The sequence below is a fragment of the Triturus cristatus genome, chromosome 1_2 (assembly GCF_964204655.1).
Source record: "Triturus cristatus chromosome 1_2, aTriCri1.1, whole genome shotgun sequence".
Taxonomy (NCBI): Eukaryota; Metazoa; Chordata; class Amphibia; order Caudata; family Salamandridae; genus Triturus; species Triturus cristatus.
The window spans coordinates 553,255,568-553,274,369 of NC_140580.1; the positions used below are offsets into that span (position 1 = coordinate 553,255,568).

At 43.3% G+C, this 18,802-nt stretch overlaps 1 protein-coding gene across 2 annotated transcripts in view; it reads left to right on the forward strand.

Moving 5' to 3' along the window:
* The first annotated feature begins 211 nt into the window (after positions 1-211).
* Positions 212-18,802, forward strand: part of ARMH3 (armadillo like helical domain containing 3) — a 772,183-nt gene continuing 753,592 nt past the window's right edge. The window contains exons 1-2 of one of the 2 annotated variants that reach the window (XM_085606449.1): positions 390-465; positions 3,994-4,129. The gene's annotated coding sequence lies outside the window, so the exon portion shown is untranslated. Of the gene's footprint in view, positions 466-3,993; positions 4,130-18,802 lie in introns of both variants that reach the window. The other variant, XM_085606447.1, reaches the window with a different exon arrangement.

Sequence of the window (18,802 nt, forward strand, 5' to 3'; positions counted from 1 at the left end):
CCCAGTTACCTTTATCTGTCTTTATTAGCAAGTGGAACTCAATGTGCTGATCCTAGCAACCTTGGATGCTGTCCATCCGGCACCTGAGTCCTGTAGTACAACGGAAGAAGCCCAGATAACACATACACTTCTGCCTGTCTTTGCGTCCTAGCATAGCGGACCACAGGCTCCCGACTTCTGGGGCTGTCAATTCCGGTGCAATTGCATCGTCATATCCGGGGCGGATTTTGCTGTCAACTTCCAGGTCTGCTCCTTTCTCCTTTCCGGGGAGGGATTTTAATATTATCACCTATTGCGACAGCTTTACGGGGCGGTACAACTGGCTTGCCCCTCCTATGACCGCCCCTAATATGTCAATCAGTATAATATTGCTTTCCAATTGGCTTCCCCCTCCTTCAGTTTTAACTACATGAGACTCAAAAGCGAGATATTGGATTTTAAAGACCCTCAGCTGGGAGTAGGAAGGTAAGTGTCAATTTCAGCAGATTGCCTGGTTTAGGGAGAGCTGTGGATGTGTTCCAGTTTTCTTCATTTCCAGTTGTTCATTCCTTCACTCGTACTTGCACGTCTAATAGCCATTTTCACTTTACTTGAACATAATGTTCCTGCTATTCCGTCCTCACTCTATTCACAAAGTTAATTCTTTTGTAGCCTTTATCAATAATCCATTTATGTTCATTTCTCTGCCCTTCCCAACGTATTGGTCCCTTCTATGTCTTTCTTTCTTGTCTCAGACTTTAATCGTATTTTCCTCTTTCTGCTCATGCCCTCTCTTATTTGAATTATCCTGTCGTACCCTCCTTTTTATTCTGTTGCTCTCCTGATTTTTTTTTTCTTTTTTGTTTTCATCATAACGTGCTTTCTTCTACTCCTATCACCCCTCTTTCTCATGTCTTCCCTTTCCATTGTTTTCCGCTCAAATACAAATAAACCACTCCTCTCTGAGGCTGTTGGCATCCATCATGTACGTATCAACCTCCCCATCATCCAGCCCCTGCCCTGTGGCCTCTTATTTCTCCATGCACACTTGATGCCTATGAAAGTTCCAAGATCGCTGGCAGCAATGTGATCGGTCCTGCGTCCAATTGTCAAGAAGAACCCTTGGTGCACTTGTTTGAAAATCTTAGTTCTATGAATGGCCCTAATGTCACAATGGAGTTGTGTCACAAGCACGACGCAACTCCAGCAATGGTCTGGAATGCCTATTCCTATCATGCTGCGTCACTCCTTACGCCTGCTTGTAGATTTCACTGCGTCACTTTTACGAGGCTTACTTACGTCGGAACGCCCACCCTGCATACATTATACCTTACGCAGGTATAATGTAGCACAGGGCTTTACAACGTGATGCGTCACGTTGTAAATATGCCTCAATGTGGCACATTTTTTACGACCCCTCTGCGTCACAGAAGTGACGCAACGCTGGCATAAAGTTGTCGCAAGGGGCTTGTAAATCTGCCCTGCAGTAAAGTGTTGCTTCATTGTTGAAAGCCCTTTGCATAAGTTCACTGGTCACCTTTCAGTTGCCTATTGCTGTATTTCGATGTTAAAGTGGTAATAGCGAGGATGAAACTTTTCTAACACGTTCCCATTTAAAACAATAAAAATAAATGAAGTAATACTATCACAAAATGTTCTGCATTACGTCAAGTAATTTGCCTTTCTGTTTTCATCTCAATTACTGGGTGGCAGGAGCTTGCGGTCTCGATATAGTGGGGGTGTCTCAGGTACCCCATCTATTTATACGTTCACATAATGGGGAGAGGATGTGGTCTAATGGCTCGGGTGGTCGACCTCCAATCTGGGGAACCTGGTTCGAGTCCCAGCAGTGACACTCAACATCGTGTGATTCTGGACAAATCACTTAATCTCCCAGTGCCTAACAAAAAATGAATGTGTTCTTGTGTAATGCAACTGGTGCTCATGTAAAGCGCTCGGATACCTTCGGGTCAAATTCGCGCTATATAAAACTCCAGTAAAAGAAAAAAATAAATAGCAGCCATATACCGTGTGCTCACCCCTGTCCCCAGGCGCTTAAAGAATCCCATAGCGATAGCATTATACATGTAAGTTGCACAATTACACTTTGATTGCAAATCTACAGGCCTGTGTAATAATTGTTTTTTTTTAATTAGGTTTTTTTTAAATTAAGAAATAAAACAGAAGATGTTTTTCTGCTTGTGAATGGCCTTTGGGTGGGCCATGAAGCTATCTTGGGTGGGCCTGGCTCACCCTCTAGAACCGGGCCTGCTTCAGTTTCTCCTGCCACTGCCAACTCGTTCTTACCACTGTCCGTCATGAACATATTTTCTTTTGTGAACACCTCTACTGCTGCTGCCATATTGCCTGTCACTGTTTAGTCTCTGCTTTTAATGACACTTTTTTTCCTGTCACTGTTTTTCTTCTGTCTGTTTTTCTAACTCTTTTACTGACCATGCTTTTTTCTATGATCATTGCTTCTCCTTAACTGCATTTCTCTTGTCATTGCTGTGCCTTTCCCTCTCTTTCTCTCTCTGGATGCTGCCAGCTCTCTGAGTAATGTCTCTCCCTACTGCTGTCCTCCAATTCCTTTTTTTTTTTGCCTCTCTTTCTCGTATTGGTCAGTCTCTCTCATCTGTCATGCCACCTCTCCTGTCACTGGCACATCTATTATGTATTTGCCAGGAGAGCAACTAGACCCAACCTTCCAGGGTTGGTGAGTGCTAATACTTCCAGCAAGTTGTGCAGGTCAAGAATTTCAATCAATGCGGGCAGAGCAATCTTTATAGCCAATTTGAGGGAAAGAAGTGTCAAACTTTGCAGTTTAAATACATTAGAAAAAGCCAATCTGATTATGCTTGAGAGATTGGAGTCCATGATTGCCCTAGATTCCATGATTGCCCTAGATTCCTCACTAGAGTTGAATTGTTTTGTGGTGGTCTGGTTGCTGGGGCCATATTGTTCATGGGTGGTGTTTCATTATTTTGCCATACATATGAATATTATGATTTATGACATGTTTATTTTTCTGTGGCTAGAGATCATCCTTTATTTGACCTCTTGAAGAAATGCCCAGTCAACATCAGATGGGTTTTCATATTTAAATGTAATTTGTATATTATCTGCATAACAGTAATAGTTGAGGTTGAACGAGGAGTTCAGATCTGGCGGAGAGCCAAGGCAAGTCTTATAGAGGAGGTAGAATTATTAGGTACATTAGCTATGAATTGAATGGAGTGACCTGAAGGGATAAAGTGAGATGATAATCTGTCTGATAGAAAAGATGCAATCTGCTTCAGTTCGCTGCCTGAAGTCTGATGTTGGCACGCCTCTGTAGAAGCTTGTGATGAGGAACAGTATCCAAGGCAAGGAAGAGTTCAAGTAATAAGCATGCTGGTACTCCAGTGCAGATATTTGTCTTAAAGCATATCTTTCTGACTAAAGCAGTCTGTTATTGGTCATAAGTAAGAAGTATCTTGTCTCAAGGCATGTTTGTTTTAGAGAGGGTTTATGTAAGACCTTAAGAGTTCCCTTGGGAATATACCTGCAGTCAAGGAGTTGTTAATAGTTCTGACTGGATTGGCTACAGAGCTAGTCAAGATGACATTGGTCTGCTGGTGATTCTGCTGGCTACTAGAGTTTTCAGCATGGATGAAGTCTTCTATGGTCAGGATGTTGTAATTGTAGCATTTATAGAGCGCATTTTACCAGGAGGCATCAAAGTGTTAACGATTATTAACTGTAATTGCTTTCATGTTTTGTTATCTGGTACACTGAGCTGTGCTGCTAGAGTTGTGGTTGAGTAGTGGGAAGGCAAGGAGGGAAACTGACACTGGTGGGGGAAAAGTAATTCAGGTGTGTCATGCAGACAGCAAGGGTCCATGGTGTGAAGGCCTTTTTACTGTGTTGCCAAGGAACCAAGATGTCCTTAGATACTACCACTTCAGATATTGTAGTTGAATGATCCTTTTTACTCTGAACTCTTCTAAAGGGGCTGTTGTTTGTGACTTTTAGGCCTCTCATCAGATCTACAGGCTACGCAGCAGCTCTCCCTATTCAAATCTTCTTTCTTGGATTACGGGATCTTGGTAGCTATCCGCTCCCCAAGCTGCAGCTTAGCTCTCCATGACCTAGAGGATGTCTCCTTGAAGTAAGTCAGACATCAGGTATCGCTCCAGACAGCTTTCTTTGCTGTCTTCTACAGAAGAAAAGAAAATGAAACACCCACAGTGCTTACCATTTACAGGCTGCAGAGCAGCTATTCCTCCATGTGTGCATGGAAATAATGTACATTTAGACCAATGCCTATACACTGTGACACATATGCCTTTGTTTAGTGTACACAAAACATTTACAGGCATCACCTAAACATGTATAGAGCGAAAAGACCATAAAATAAGCCATGTTGATTTAGGAAAACCTAAAATTGCCTGAACATGCTGTTGGGACGGAAATATCCCCTGTGTGGTATTCAGTCATGTTGCCCTATCTTGAATACATATCTGTGAGTATCTGTTATCCTATAGATTCGTTTTGGCCCTAGCCTCATGCTAATCTAGTGTATAGAGGCCTATGCTTTCCCTTGATGTGACTGAGTTCCTGTACCTGTCCTGTGACCTGGAGGGACATGTCAAGCGTGCCAACATTTACTTGACAGTGGACTAATCGCCTGCACAGGTTTAGCATGTAGGTCAATGGCGCAGCATACCGTGTTTTGTGAATCTATAGTAGTGACCAGACCTTTTTGTCTGTGTCACTGGAGTGGAGGCCCCACTTGTGTAAAGTTCTTCAGTGCGTTAATCCTAATACGAACATTCCAAACATATGTTGTTCGCGTTTTTGTCTGTGGCTAGTGTGGTACATGAAATATGTGAGATTGTTTTCCAAGGCAGTGGAAGTGTTTTGCTGATGTTCCTGAAGCTGGAGGAAGGAGACCTAGAAAATTAAGTAGAGGCAGAGAAGCCAAGACACATTTAGAAAGGTATTGAATCCCCTTTGTTGAGAGGAGTTGCTGATTAGTCTTCCTGCAGCACTGCCATTTGGAAGATGAGGGAGGTAAAGGGTGGGACTGAAGTCTCTTGTTAAGTGTAAAAAGGAGCTTTTAGGTGACCCAGCCTTTTGTATTCCCCCTGATCACTGTACAGTGTGGGTGTTGATAAGCCAGGTATTGAAACTTCGCACCTCTTTGTGCCTATGTAGTGGTTACTCCAGGCTGGAGACTACTGTGCTACAGAGACGCAAGAAGACTTTGGCAGCAATTCCAGCACCCCCAACATGACTTTTTGCTCTTTACTGATGAATGAATTAATCCAGAAACACATGTCAAGAGTTACACGGCACAGGCTGCACCAACAAGTGTGAAAAAATAAAGACTGCTACTGAAGTAAGTGTTATCATGCACTGCATTTACCATGATGCATTGGGGCAAACTGAGTTGGGAAGTGGGACAATGTGCTCCCACCCTCCTGTTTGAAAAGGCTTACTTGAGCTACTGAACTGAAAAGCATGTGTTGATGCACCTGCACCCAGTGAGTGGTACAGAAGCCCGATTAGACTTTCGGCAGCATTTCCAGCATCCACAATATGATTAGTTGCTCTCTACTGATGAAGAAATGAATCCAGAAACACATGTCTGGAGTTAGACAGCACCGGCTGCACCAACCAGGATATAAAATTAAGGAAGTAAGTGTTATCACGCACTACATTTTCCATGATGCATTGTGGCAAATTGAGTGCTGGGATGTGAGGCAGTGTGCTCCCACCCTCCTTCTGGAGACTACTGTATTAGGAGGAACAATTCTCTGGCCTGCAGCATACTGTGATGACTGCTGTGCACCCACATCTGGTGTCTGTCTGACAGTCAGCTTCCTAGATGGCATGGGTCATTCCCTGTCATTTTGCCTTGCTGGAAGAGCTGTAGCACGGATCTTAGTTGCTTGCAAGCCAGTAGGCTTGGTGAGAGAGGAAAAGATCCTGTCAACCCTGCAGGAGGAGTTGTAGTACCAGCCAAACTGAGGGTCTGCTCAGGGGAAAGGAGCCAGCAGAGACCGATTGATTAGCCTGATAGTATTGGCATAGTCCCTTCAGAAGTGAGGTGCCAAATGGGAATAGGGGATTCGCAGCAAACCTCGCCGCAGTGCAATAAGAATGATTGTGGGTGTCTGCGCTGCTAAAGTGAAACAAATCGTGCCTATCGAGGGTTTGCTGTACCAACCGTTGCATTTACAAAGTGTGCCCCATGACTGGTAGCATGCTGCTGTATCCCTGTCACCGTGGCTGCCCATCTGCTGCTCAACACCAAATATCCCAGAAGTGGGTTCAATGCCTGCTGTGTACCCCCACTGCCAGTATCTGCATTCATCGAAGAACACTTGGCTGCCAAGCTAGCTACCCATCCTATTGCAGCCTGTGGAGATTGAGGGCCACTTCTGCAACCACCACGTCTCATCCCAGAGGTGGGAGGCATTGAAGACACTTGCTATCGAAAGGACATGGAGACCTGTGCTGTGGTAAGAATACTTCAAAGAGACAGTATTGATCTGAGCGCAAGCGATATTGAACTGGTGTATCTGTGCCTGAGCCTTGATTTATGTTGCACAGAATTCTCTAACCTAATTGGGAACTGCCTAGATTCACATAAGGGTATACTCCAGAGAAATGGGGGAGGGGAAAGGGGGGTTATTAGCCCAAGGCACAGTAGCTAATGCACCAATGTATTTTATTATTACCTGCTACTATTACCTATGTGTAAATCATTTAAAGTGAGCACTCTTCTTATCCAAGTTAAGCACTGTACTGGGCAAACAGATATTGTTCTGCTGGGTGGTTGAGTTCTGGGTTTGTGCACCCCACACACTACCTCCCTGAGAAGCCTGTAACTGCTTTCCATTGCTACCACTGAGACTCAAGTACAAAAGAGGATGTACTGGACCTAGTTTCACAGCCGTAATAGAATTAATTCATGAACATCAGAGAAAAACAAACCCAGCCTCAAGACTGAGGTCTAGTAGCCCATGCTTACCCCATGCCCCCCTGAAAGAGTCTGACACAAGTCCAAGAAAGAATATGTATTCAAATTCACCAACTATGCACTGTGTGTCTCCTAATGCTATATAGTTACTGCAATTCACTTAATACTAGATTTTTAATAGGAGCCAAGGGCACAGTGGTTGCAGAAAGGAAGGGTGCAAATTTTTTGTTACTAAAGGTATTAAACCAAAGGCGTGAGAACTGAGTGATTCAAAATAAAACCTATAGTGTTATTAAACACACGTCATTGATTCTGGAGAAGCGGTACTCCCAACACATACCTAATTCCATGCGTAATTCTTGATGAGTTAAGGTACTTGTATAGTGCTTTGAAATTTTTGTTTGAGCACCTTCACGGATGTATTTCAGTACTTCTGAGACTTACTTATTTTAGATTTGGCTTGACAATGCAGCTGCCGCCAGAACTTGTGCGATCAACAAAAAAAGACCTATGAGGGGCACAACTGAGAAAAACCATTGGCTCCGCCCATGTTGGTTACCTTCAGTAAAGTACTTGGTTGTACAGAAATTATGTGCTGCTGCAAAGAAAGAGTATTTATTGCACTCCTTTTGGCTCCTGAGGGTTGTTACTGTACCTAACTTGACAGCCCCTTTAAAATGTAGTGTGCAAGAGGAAGACCTCTCAACCACGATGTGAGGGTATTGGCTAAGAGTATTGCTCCATGAGCCAGCAGCAGTATAACTGGTAGAAGTATTGATGATTAGGGCTTGCCGATAAGGGTTTTTAAATCATTAAAATGGCTGCTGCATACAGTGTGATGATGCAGTGGTGTCTGAGCCTCTTTATGTTTTTTCTTCCCCCATCTGCATTTGTGACGTGCAGGAAATCCACCGACCCTTTCAGGCACTCTAATGGATGTGCTATTTTCTGCAGTCATACCCTGTGGTTCGACATCTCAAAATGCCTCCTACCAATACCCACTCCTCCCACAGCCTCAGTTCACTCTACCCAGCTACTCCAGTTCCTCTATAACCAGCTCCCACAGATCAATACTGATCCTGCCTCAACCCAGTCCCCCTTCTTGTTCCATCCCACAGCCCCACTTCACTCTTCCGTGTAGCACCCACCATGTGGTTGCAGATGGAACTGAATAGGTATCTAATATTAGCAGATATTCTGTGGATGTAGAAATATGTGCATGTTTACAAGTGTTGGGTAATTTTAATGTGGGCTGTGTGAAAGGTGTGCCCATGTGTAAGTGCTGGGTTACAGTTAATGGTATGACTGCATGGTCAGCGTTGTGAGTGCTGAGTGAAAGGTGTGCCTAAATAAGTACTGGGTGAGTGGGGTGCCCATGTGACCAGTTTGTTCATGTGAGTGGAGGGAGAGCTGTGCGAGTACTGGATGAGCAGAGTTCCCTGTGAGTGCATTGTGTGGTGAACCTGAGTACTTGTAAGGAGAGGAGTGTGAGTTGTATGAATGCAGGGCGATGTATCCCTAGACGCTCTACGTAACTCACCATGTCATTGACAATTGGCAAGTGGAGTTCAGATGTATTTTAAACAAGGATTTTCATGACGTCAATAAGGGATTTGAGTGGAGAAAATAAATTAACAGTTGATCTTGCAACAAAATGCCAGCTTTTTGAACATGCCTAAAATCACATTTATAGAGCCCTGACTCCGAAAGATTTTTGGAACCTCGAGCTAAGGCTTCATTTGGCTTCTACTGCCCACCCAGTTTTATCAATCACCAAACCCCCATCTCTTTATCTAGTGGCTAAATTGGGTAATGTGAAAATAGGATACTTGTGATCAAATGGTTTACTTGTTTGATAAAATTGTGTGATCCTGGTTAATGACCTTATTTCATTATGCCTCCTTTTCCTTTGTCATCTCATTTGAATGTACCTTAATGAACCACTGTTTAGGATGTGTGCTGCAAACACCTCACATACATATGTTTCAATGCATTTAAGGTTGCTCCACATGTTGTTAAAACCATAGCAGGGTTCATATGATGATTTTCTTGTATCTTGGTTCACTAATAGCATCATCATTGAAGACATAAATTTTCTAGGTTTAAGTTTAGAAACTGTGGGATATATAAACTAAAAACCCATGTAATGCAGCGCACTGCATTGCAGCAGCCAAAGGTGCTGAACTGCATTGCATGAAAGGAGAGAGCAGGACAATACCATAGCTTTTAAGTTAGTGCTGGTGCGCAATCAGGCTGCAAAGCTGTGTGCATGATGTCCCGTATATCTTTTTTAGGTCTCGCCTGAGACAGCGCTTTAGCGCTGCTCTGGCGAGACTTATAGTAAGCACTTTTGGAAGTACAAACGAGTGCTTTCAGGCCGCCAACTACTGTGCATGTGTGCCGGGCGCGCGCACCATTTGGCAGCCTGAAAGCACTCGTTGTCTTTCACTTTCGCGGCCGCTCGGCCGCTTTGATGTTTTATCGTGATCGCGATGCTTATCTTTAGATGTTTGTCCTTGTGTTCCAGCAGCAAAGCCTGTTTCTGGGGCTGTCCTCGTTACCATTGTGACGCGCTCTCACCCACCCATTTAAACCAAGCTGTAGCTTCCTGATAGGCCCTGGGGGCGGGGCCATCCGCCAAAGAATGTAAATTCTCTGTTTTTTTTGTTTTGTTTGATTAGTCTCTATTTCTGTTCATCTACTTTATTTTGTAAAATAATCTGTATTAATTGGGACAGTTGTGAAATGTGTATGTGCAAAATTATTTGCCTAGTTTTTACTAGGATTGAGGCACAGTTAGGAAAGGTCACCCACTGTCTGCATTCAAGCTATGGTGTCTGAATTCCACACGTGCTTATCATGTACAATGCATGGTTTCGCCCTTCACTCCTCGTTTTGAGATGGCTCCATCATATGTAATTTTAACGTGCCTTTTGCATTGAGCTACAGGCGACCGAGACCACGTTGTCCCTCTGAGCGGCCTCCTAGTGACAGTGGATGCTTTTTCAATATTATATACAAGCCACAGTTACTGCTAATTTATCTTATGCAACTAACAACGATTGACAAAGCCAATAGTCCTAACTTGTTGTAGGTATCATGTTACTTGCTGTATCATTATGCCTGGATGCAATGACAAAAGAGACAGCAAAATACAAGTCGTATAGACCCCGCGCAACACCGCCCCCCACCCCCACTCATTTTTTTTTATCCCACTTAAAGCCCTGGGTAGGATACTCAACAACAGGGCCAAACTGGAACCCCAAAGTAGGCCTGGCAATTATGTCGGACCAGCTGGAGGGTCATGGGGGAGGTTAACTGTGAAGCACTTTTGCTACAGGAAACGCCCGATGCCCGGGCAAGCCAGCCCGGCCCTGCTCAACAACCCCGTTCTCTCCCGCATTTACCTGTGATCAGGCGCGCATCACCCATTGAACTCAAAGGGCTTCAGCCCTCCCCCCCCCCCCCCCCACGTCGTGTGTGGCAGCCCGGGATGAGACCGCTTCCTGGGCAGACACAAAGCCGCGCCTGAGCACTTCACAGGTCTTTAAAAAGACCATTTGCATGTTAATGAGGCCTCGCTGTTGGTTCACCCCTTCTAAGAACCCCCGCAGCTCCACTCTGCCTAGATTCAGCCCCCCACCCCCGAAATCAGCGCCACTCGGTCGGCCAACTGTTTAAAGATTCAGCCCCCCCCCCCCCCCCGAAATTTTTGCTTAGACCCCCCCCCCCCCCCCCCCCCCCCCCCGAACATTAACTATCAAGTGATTTCGCTGGTCGCTTTTTCACAAGCTCTGAACTTTGGCAGTGATGTTTCCCCTTGATAGAGAAGTTTCAGTTTCTGTATTTGGATTCCATGCCCATTCCTTCTTTGTCCTCTCTGCTGAAACTGCTGTCTGAAGTGTCAAATTTTATTAATACTAAACACAAATCGCACTACCGTGCCAGGGCCAGACTTGGCGTTGATAGTGATTGTTTGAAAAGGGAACTTTGAAAGGATACGAACTTGACCAATTCTGGTTTCAAGATATAAGAGAACACTGTAGAGGCATGCGTCTACCGACTGTTATATATAATTTGGGATATATTTCTTAATCTGTCGAGTTCAGCCACTGCATGATTATATTGTTGTCTCTTTTTGAAACTCAGGAGCAGTAACATTGTCGTGGTGTCACTAGAGCTTCAAGTGGATGCTTTTTCAATATTATATACAAGCCACAGTTACTGCTAATTTATCTTATGCAACTAACAACGATTGACAAAGCCAATAGTCCTAACTTGCTGTAGGTATCATGTTACTTGCTGTATCATTATGCCTGGATGCAATGACAAAAGAGACAGCAAAATACAAGTCATATAGACCCCGCGCAACACCGCCCCCCACCCCCACCCATTTTTTTTTTATCCCACTTAAAGCCCTGGGTAGGATACTCAACAACAGGGCCGAACTGGAACCCCAAAGTAGGCCTGGCAATTATGTCGGACCAGCTGGAGGGTCATGGGGGAGGTTAACTGTGAAGCACTCTCTGTCTTTTATGTAAATACTCGGAAAGCATGTTCAGCTGAAAGGTAGACTCCAAATTAACAAGCATTTGCAATGCAATAGGTCTCGCAATTACGCAAGTTTGAGCTATTGGCACTGTAAATGACAATGCCTCTTATTTATGTTTTTGTTTGTAAAACATAAATAAAACGCATTGTCAATTACAATGCCAATAGCTCAAACTCCCGTAAATGCGAGACCTATTGCATTGCAAATGCTTGTTACTGGAATGGTACCCTTCCAGTTCAAAATGCTATACCTAAGCAAACTTTAAAACATTTCCCACTTCGGATGCATGCTGGACAGTGCAGCAGACACAAAGTTGGAAGTGTTTGGAGAAATAAAAATGTTTTCTTTTTTAACACCCGCCTCAAAGAGGCAATATTTTTGGCACAAAACCCTCTCGGCTACTGTTAGTAGATAGGGCTTTGCATTAAAAACTTTGAAACATGGAACATTCATGCCCTGCCCTTGGAATGCCCCCTTGGCACGCCGTAAAGTAAAGCAGAGCAAAGCGCCGCTTTGCGTTACTTTTAGGTAACATTGAAGCGCAAAACAAGCTTAGAACTCAACTGTAAATTCCAAATAAACCTTTGCAAACGCAGTGCATAATGTTACTGAATGTGCTTTAAGACATATGTTAAATGTCACTAAATGCAGCATTTCATTCTAGTGTCCTGAAGTGAAATAGTTCCACATTAAAGAAATACGCTTTTTGAATTTTGAAGAGTCTTTACCACATTTTACACAAAGATCCGCATATCATGCAGAGGGCTTTGTTTGTGGTGTAGCACTTAGAGGCAAGCCAGATTATTTGCTATGGTCTGGCTTGGCACTACATATTAATTTTCTGCTTGCCCACGTCTGTATTTTTCCTGAAATATATATTCTCCCTCTTTGGCAGCAAGTGGAACAGTCCTTTACAAGAGTGATGATGGTAGAGGCACCTAGTGAAGTGAAAACATACAAGAGACTCGTTTGCTGTTAAATGGTCTTTAGAAGACCTGTAAAATACTTTAAATACGTGAGAGGCGTCAGCCCCTCCCCAGCCCAGCCTGCACAGCCATGTCTACGCCAGACTACGGGGGATGGGGACGCTAAAGCCCTTTCAGCCCAATGGCCGTTGGGCACCTCGTCACTGCTATCCTTTTCACTTTTTCTCTTCCACTAATATATTTCCCAAGGAAGAATGAAAAATAAATATATCAAATGATCTTTTCATAGCTTGACAAACATAATGGAGTATACAAACAAGATAATAAAAAAAACAAATGAAATGCAAAGTAACTTAAAACATTGTGATGAAAAATGAATCCCACCATCTAATGCCCTCTGTGGCACAGAAAGGGCAATGAAATGAAAATTAGGCTGTGGCCAAAGACAAAGAGGAGATGTAATTTAGTGGCTAAGTAGCTCTCTTATGAACTTTGAAATCGTGTGTCTAATTCGGCACATGGCAAAAGTGCGATTGTGGGCAAATTACGTAATTTCACTGTACCAAGAGCAATGTAAATATGTGAAATCTGATGCCATTGTACCGTGTAGAAATAGAGAATGCAAATACTTTCAAATTTGTACTCATCAACCAACCCCCAGTTGATGTGCAGCGCTACAAGTTTCCCAGTTACGTTCAGAAATAGCCGTGCATATGTCTTCCATTTTTTTTTATTTTATGTTAACACGTCATGGAAAAAAAATTGAAGCATAAATAATGCACTGATGGGGGGGACAACGTTTTTCTTAAATTTATAGATCTAATTTTAGGGGAACACATATTTGTTCTTCGCACATGTCTGTCAATTGATTAAAAAATGTATGACCACTTCACAAGTTCTAGTTACTCAACAGTTGTAATAAGTAGTATGCCAACATCAACTCAAAATAACAAATACATGTTTTAGTGTTAGACTGGTGTCTCTAAAAGCTGATTAGGGTAGAGCAACACTGGCTTGGTAGGAGTGTCTCTGTCTCAATTATACTGATCTTTCCCTATCACTTTTAAGAGTAACTCCTAGACGATATGATAATCTGTGCTAACTAAAATTTGTGCTGTCAACCTACAGTGAGCCCAGCATGCAAAGCAATCACATGTGACTAAAAAATAAGCCCAAGTGATATTCACATAGTGATGAAGCCTGGTTAAAAATGTTACCACCCTAAAAATCAAAACATACAATTGATTTTAAAGAAGTTGTTGAACACTGGGGAAATATCTGACAAACCCAAGAAAATGTGGGACGGCTAGTCTTCTTGTTTGTGTGTCCACCATCAGAAAATATAAGGAAAAATCAGTGTGAAAGGACATGTCCAATCTGCAGTATGTGAAATGCATTCCAGCTCTGTTAATGCCCCATATCATTGACTCACATTCCCAGTGATAGAAGGTCTGATTTTTGTAGGAGATTGATGAAGGATGCGTGTGGGGAAAATACGTTTTTTTTACATACCTCGTGCAGGAAGTAGGGTACATAAAAGTAATGTGTTGAACGGGTGGGTATACTTTTTGTGGAAGTATGTTTTATGTATTTGTTTTTCACCACAGTCCAGTGGGTGTGTTCTAGATGTCTTGTACAAGGGATAATGCAAACAGCTGAGTGAAATGGAAACGTTAATTCATGAGGAAGTAGCGTTTCAGGATGTGCCAACAGCTTTTCTTATATGCTTCCAGTATTTCAGACTCAAGACATTTGTTTCCGGTAACAAAGGGGCTCCTGCAGCCCGTCATCTTCATGTTGACAGAGATGGCCCTAGAATGCATTTCCATGTAATTGATCAATGCTCCCAGATGCAGTAAGTTGTGGTGATTAGGAGTCCCACGAACAGGGGTGTACAGCTTCTTTTTATAAGAAGAGCTACTTCTGATCAAAATTATCCAGAGCTATTAACACTCACCTCTGTGCCCCTGTACTCCACGCCAATCCATTTTATGCCACTCTAATCTACTCTGCGCCACTGTACTCTATGCCACTGCACTCTACACCACTTTACTCTAGGCCATTACATGCTATGCCACCCTACGCCACTCCACTCTACACCACTTCACTTGACTCTGAAACAACCTACTCTACGCCACTCCAATCTATTCCATTTCACTCTATGCCACTCTACTCTTACCCACTGCAATTTATGCCACTGCACTCTGCTCTGCATCACTGTACTCTACTTCACTGCTGCCTACGCCACTCTACTCTGCACCGCTGCACTCTGACACTATAACCTGCAACACTGCACTCTCCGCCACTGAACTCTACGCCACTCTACTTTTCACTACCCCACTCTATGCTGCTTCACTCTATGGTATTATATTATACTCTTCACCACTCTATGCCACCCTACTCTATGCCGCTCGACTCTACGGTGCACCACTCTACTATGCACCACTGCACTCTGCTATGCACCACTCTAATCTTTGCCACTGCATTCAATGACGCTGCATAGTATGCCTTTGATTTCAATGTCACTGCCATCTACGCCACTATACTCTGCAACACTCTACACCAATGCTCTCTACACCCGTCCACTCTACTTTATGCCACTCCAGTGTATGCCTCTCTGCGCAACTCCAAACTATGTCATTCCAATACACCTCACTCTCTGCCACTGCACTCTACAACACTCTACTCCACTTTTCGCCATTCCTTTCTACGACACTTCATGTGACTCTCCTCTGCGCCACTAAGTTTTAACCATGCTGAACAGCAGCCACCCTGGTGTATGTACAACATGGCTAAAACACATTGGCAAAGCAAATAGCTCTTGCGTATGCGAGAGCTGTTGGTTTTGCTGATGCTTGTTTTTTTGGTGAATGGTTAAGTTTCAGTCACACTGTGTTGGCACTTGCTTTGTCTAGCTGCCATCCTGAAAGTCTGGAGCTCGGCAGCAGAACCTTTTGCTTGAGTTGTTTGCTGCATGTCTCCAGCTCCTCTGAAAGACGTACTGAGCTGGGCTTCTAGTCTCTATGTTCCTTACTAACTACTAAAGCTCCAAGCTACCCATCGGAGACTCTGCCCTGGAATATGGTGGCCCCTGAGCACCTCCGTAGCTGTGGTCTGTCTGTTGGTTTTGACAGCTGGGATAGGTGCAACGTGACAACAAAAATCAAAATTTCATACTTGACAAAAGGCTCAATCCCCACTCCCACATCAATTCCATTGCAAAGAATGCACGTTACCAACTGCACCTTCTCTGGGGGATTCGACGTTTCTTTCCGGAGTAAGACCTAAAAACCTTGGTCCAATCTCTGGTTCTCTCTAGATTGGACTATTGCAATTCTCTCCTTTTTGGCCTCCCCAAATCCCACCTTTCCCCTCTTAAATCCGTACTCCATTCAGCGTCTCGTTTAGTTTGTGGGGCCAAAAGAATTGACCACATCGCACCCATACTGTTTTCTCTTCGATGGCTTCCCATCGAAGCGAGGTCAATCTACAAGACTGCCTGTATCACCCACAAAGCCCTGCACACTTCCTCCCCTCGAGACCTGGCAAACAAACTTAAAATATCTGGAGGCTCTAGACCTTCACGTAATGCTGAAATGTACTGCTTGAGTCCCCCACCTCAAAAGGGAAAGATCGCTGGCTCAATCCTTCTCCGGCAATGCGGTTAGAATCTGGAACTCGCTCTCTCAACTACTCCGTACCACCACCTCTACCCGGACTTTCAAAACTGACCTCAAATCATTCTCTTCCAAAGACACTTCCAGAATTAATATAACCCTTTTCATGTCCCTCATGGCCACTTTGCTTTCTCTTGATGTTGTAAACTCTTACATTGTTTAAATATGTTTTCCTGCATCCTAATCCTAATGCGTTTTTGCTTTTTTGGGTGATTGCCACCTATTCTTTTCTTTTACTTTTTCAGCTATCCGATTTGTATCTGTAACGTGTATGTTTGTAAATTTCCTTATGTAACGTACTTGGTTCTATTGTGAAGCATTCTGACACCTTTGGGTAAAGTCCCGCTATATAAAAATGCATGAAATAAATAAATACATGTATTTGAAAAAGCTCATAGCAAGGTGACACAATGACGGGATGTACCCAGCGAGTCCGCCTAAGTAGTGGCGTACGTTACTGCTCACTGACTGGAAAACGTGTAACAGGTATGATTTACTGCCGTCAGCCTTTAAAGTGTCTAAAAACATTGCTTTTTGCCTTCTCTTGTATGTACTAATGTTATTTATTTCTATGACACATCTCCTGAGTTGAATTTTAAGCTTCCTTGTTTCCTTCTCTGTCCCCCATAGTTTCCCTTATTTTTTGTTCTAGTTTTACCCCCTCTATTTTACTATGTTCTAAAATATAGCTAAGGTATTGATATCTAAATTATTTCACTTCACTACCACCGCTGACTCCTTGCATCCTGACAGTTTGTCAGGCCATCCCTTCTGAGTCATCATTTTGTATACAATTGCCATACGTGCTATGGTACAGACAATTTCCAAATATTAACAGCAGAGTAGACAACTTCTTTTGGACAAAGTTCAGCGGCTACAGATAAAATAAGTCTACATGCCATATCAACTCTTCTCTTTTTTGCCTTGGAAAAGGCCGCTCCATACAAAACCGGGGAAGGTCCTTGTAAAGTGATGCTAGTCAAGTAGCTCAATCCATTACACCAAGCTTTACCAATGGCATTCCCTAAAAGGAAACACAAGGAGATGATGGACGGAGCACTGAAACTTTCCAGACACTCGAACCCAGTCACAGATCTGGTTTGAATCCATTATCGTTCTTTAGCTCACTTCACCACCTCAGTTCAGACAAAGCCATATGCAAAAAAGTCTTGACCCTGTGCCTCATGGGAACAGTGCAGCCCGAACTGCCAAGCCATGTCTTCCCTGGACCGGAAACAAGCATCCTGGGACCGATTTCGGGGTAACACCCCTCATAAGCCAGGCTAGCTTGAGTCCAGTGGCAAAGTGAGCAAGGGACCCACGACTGGGCATACCCTGCCAACTTCCATTACTAGTCCCTTCATCAGGAGTATCTATAAACAAAAATACATAGGGCCACATGCATCATGCAATTCTCATTGATTCCTATGAGCCCCTAGGCCTGTAGGGATGAATGGGAAACCATTCCTTATTTGCGAATCGCAATTTGTGAGTCGCAAATAAGGAATGTGTAAGAATTGCAATTTTTTTTGCGATTCCTACATGCATAAGCATTTGCGATTCCTAAAGTGTGATTTCTTAAGATTGCAATTTAGGAATTGCAAATGCACAGTTTGATGCATGTGGCCCATAATTTTAGCCATGAGCCTTTTAAAGACCACTAATGTTTTAAAGCATTTTAACCTCATGTTGTGAAAGCCATAGTCTATTTAAAAAGCCAATATAGTTATGAACCATATGCTTATAATCAAGGTGCTGAAAAATGGAAAAAGCAGATCAGTTATGGTGCTTGCTCCATCTCAAACTTCTATAAATATCAGCTGCGATTGAAAACCGTGCAACCAAAAAGAGACGTGATCCTGACAGACTGTGCTTAGTGCGTAGCCAGAAAAGCAAAGAGTGCTCTTGGTCGTGCAAATAAACGCGTGAATATGAAGTCATGTCGAACACTAATTCCTAAGTGAAGGACATGCTAATAAACAAAAAGCCAAACTCCGTCCTTAACACAGTCATGGAACGGCAGAAATAATAAGGCCGTAATCCATAGGCCCACACACAACACAGAGGACTAGAGATTAAACCTTTCCTTGCTCTCCAAAGGGCTACCCTCAAAAACTCACCAAATGAGAAGAACTATGAAACAAACTTAGAGCTCTGAGCATCCCATTTGGATGTTCAGAATTAAAATGCTGGTCTTATGACTACTCACTTGGGGAGAAAAATAAACCCAAAGGTTGTAAATACTGCCCTCACCCACTAGATCATTAGGCCGCTGACACACCCTGGCACAGACAAACGCTCAGGGTGGAGCGCATATTTTTTTAGTTTTAGAGAGAACATTTTTCTCCTTGAAAGGGATCCCAAATGCAGAGAAAGAAAAAGTATTTTAAACTGTCTAAGTGGTGTGCCCTACCTAAATTTATTCTGACCACCATTGACTGAGTTAAAAGTAAAGGAGGGTATATTGGAGAATTTATATATCTATTTCCCCCACTGCCAATGTCTGTATGTTTCAGCCTCTACCCACTGCCTTTAGGGGTCATAGGCCTTCTTGAGGATACAGATCCCTCTGTTTTCTTACATACCATCCCTCTAAATAGGAAATACCTAATTGCAGGGATAAGTAGTGCTGGCAATACTTGCCTACTTGTCAACACACTCTGGGCATATTCCTGAATTTCACTGTTGACAATCTTAA